The sequence below is a fragment of the Gymnoscopelus braueri genome (assembly GCF_963280865.1).
Source record: "Gymnoscopelus braueri genome assembly, chromosome: 16".
Lineage (NCBI taxonomy): Eukaryota > Metazoa > Chordata > Actinopteri > Myctophiformes > Myctophidae > Gymnoscopelus > Gymnoscopelus braueri.
Window position 1 is genome coordinate 22679845 of NC_137616.1, and position 3207 is coordinate 22683051.

The window sequence follows — 3207 nt, forward strand, 5'->3', positions numbered from 1 at the left end:
CACCCAGTTAAAATGTTGTCAAAGTCATGTCTTTTTTTTATGTTTTGCTGACCCTGAGTTATCTATGCTTTCATCTCATTTAGACTACAGCAACTCTTATCTATGTCAGAAGTCTCTCCTGTGTGCAGTTGGTGTGCAATATTGCAGCAAGGCTTTAACCACTTAAACCCAATATACGTTGTTGACTGGCATCCCCCAGGGGTCTATACTTGGTCCCCTCATCATGCTACTATTATTTAGGATCACTTTAGTACATTCCTTTCCAACCCCATTGTAAATTCCCATGGCCACCGTCTTTCACACCAATTCATATTCTGGCTAACGGTCCTCTCCTAAAGTGAGAAACTTCCAAGTGGTTTTAAGTAATCAACAAAACTAATTCAAATGCTCATGATCATCTGACATGATCATCTGACACAGGTTTTGAGGATTATTTAAGATGACCTGACGGAGCTGCTGCGGTGACGAGTTGACGGATGACACTTTACCGCACGCGGTATGCTGCCTGCTCGATGCCTGATAGCTGTCAGCTTCACGTCAGTCAGTGGAGGATTACTGGGCGGGAGGGGCCATGCCAGCTCGCCCTTTCTCTCTCTCTCGGGCACACACACACATTTCAACCCCTCATTTCTCACACACACACACACACATTTCAACCCCTCATTTCTCACACACACACACACACACACACACACACACACACACACACACACACACACACACACACACACACACACACACACACACACACACACTTTAATATTTATATACAGCACAAGTGCTGTAGCACAAGCTGTAAAATAATATGGCTTATTATAGTTTGAATATGAAATGATTACAGAGGCCTAGACTTCTGTGACCTCATAACTGGCTACTACAGCCCGCCATGATCATCTCTGTTATTTTATATTTTTGTGAATATATTACAGCAGACCTATACTGTCCCTCCAGACTGCAATTAGGAGTTTTACATCTTTGTAGCCTATACTAAAAGTGAAGGTCCTGCTATGAACGCTACCCATTCCCATTTTTATAAAAACAACGGCTGGTGGGGTGGGGCACACCTTCCTAGTTACTATGGGTGCGTTCGGATATTGCACACCGGAGCGCACTCGCCTATTAGTTTGTATTGGCCAGTGCGCTCAGTGCTGTATTTCCGAACGCACCCTAAGTATGTGCAGTGGTGGAAAAAGTACTCAAATGTTTTACTTAAGTAAAAGTATCAATACTGCAATGTAGAAATACTCTGTTACAAGTAAAAGTCCGGAATTAAAAGTTTACTTGAGTAAAAGTATAGGTATCAAAATGTACTTAAAGTACCAAAAGTAAAAGTACTAAATTCTTTGAAAATAGCAGATCTACAACGTTGCGATGCAAGGCGTTGTTGTGAGCTTGTAGATTGGCTATTTTCAAATAGCCTAGGTATAAAATAGGGCTAAAGTGGTTAATCTATGCTTTATAATGTAATAATTCTATTAAGTAACTAGTAAAGTAAAGTTTTCAAATAATTGTAGTGGAGTAAAAGTACAATATACCTATGAGATGTAGTGGAGTAAAAGTATAGACAATTGGAAATACTCCAGTAAAGTAAAAGTACCTCAAAATTGTACGTAAGTACAGTGCTTGAGTAAATGTACTTAGTTACTTTACACCACTGTGTATGTGTAACTAGAAAGGTGTGCTCCACGGAATGTACAGTAGCCCAGTACACATTAGTATAGAGACGGTCATTACTAGCAAAGATAGTAGTCTAGTAACGATTGTCTGACTGCCAATATCCCTGCACTAGAGGAAAGGCCACTGGGTCACCAAAATCAGTAGGGGGCATTGTGTGGGGGTTTATGAAGGTGCACAGACAATTACAACAACGACATAGCCATTGAGGCCCGCTACCAACAGGGCTAAGAAAGGGGGGGGGGGGGGGGGGGGGGAGTAAATATGCCCTTGTTCTAGTTATATACATATATACAACCAAGAGTCGTTTGTAGCCGTAGCAGATTAATTTTAAAATTTGGATTAGGGGTCATAAAGTATTATTAAAGTAATACTAGGTAACGTTTTCAACAAAACTAAAGTTAAATTGTATATCTTTTGTCAGTGGCAAAAGTTTCACAACACCCACTCCATGAATTTCACCCCCGGAAGCCTTTTATTTATATATTTTCTATTGAAAGTGGACTGGGGGGACCTTCCCGGGAAAATGACGTTCCTGGCCAACGTCATGACGTCGTGGCCGACGTCCCCAGGAACTACCGCAACGGTTTCCTGTTTGGCCAGGAACTACCGCGGTAATAGCAAAAAGGAACCTCACGCTGATGTTAAGATAATGTAGGATTGGAAGATCGAAAAAGAACAGAAAAAGAAAGCACAGCTCATGGTAACTAATGCTCCACTGGCTAAGAGAAACGATCCGTAGATAGTATAAAACAATTAAAAGATCGCTTTTTGAAACGCTTCCGGCTTCCGGTGAAAACGAATGGAATTCTGGGTAATCGAGGATTACGGAAATTGTATGCAGTGACGGTAGTGACCAGCAGAGGTTGCTAAAAATCGTTATTTGGGATTCTGCATTGTATAACTTTAAGGCCGCTCTGCTTTATTACAGAATACTGTGTGTTGTGAAAGATTGACAAAGGCTGTGAACTACGATTACACACAGGGAACACAGACGAAGATGCATAATATACACTCAACTTGAATATACTGTAGATGCATGCCAGGAGGGGGCCGCAAAAGCAGGGGCATTAACTTTTTTTTAAAGACTCATGAGGGATTGTGAACCATTTATCCATTAAAAAGTGGATTTAAGAAATAAAAAGATAAAACATAAAAGCTATTGCATTTTGAAAGAATAATAAACCAGTTGGCACCGTCTAATCATAATGACTGACTAATGACTCCAAATCTGTGAATATTCTTACTTCTGGGCATTAGGGAAAAGAAGGGGTGGGGGGGGGGGTGGTAGTCTATTACGTTTCGATTCATTTTTCCAGCAGGAATAACATGGGCTTCTCTGTACCTGCCTTGTAAGTATACAGTAGTAAATAGTTCCTTGTGATTGTGTGCACATTGATACAATTAGGCAAGTGATCATTACAGTACTGTACCTTTTCTCAGTAATAGGTTCACCTTTAAAAAAAAACAAGTAGCGAAAGGATGAATTCACCATCCTTAACGCTCTTTAACCACAGAGCAGACATAATGTAC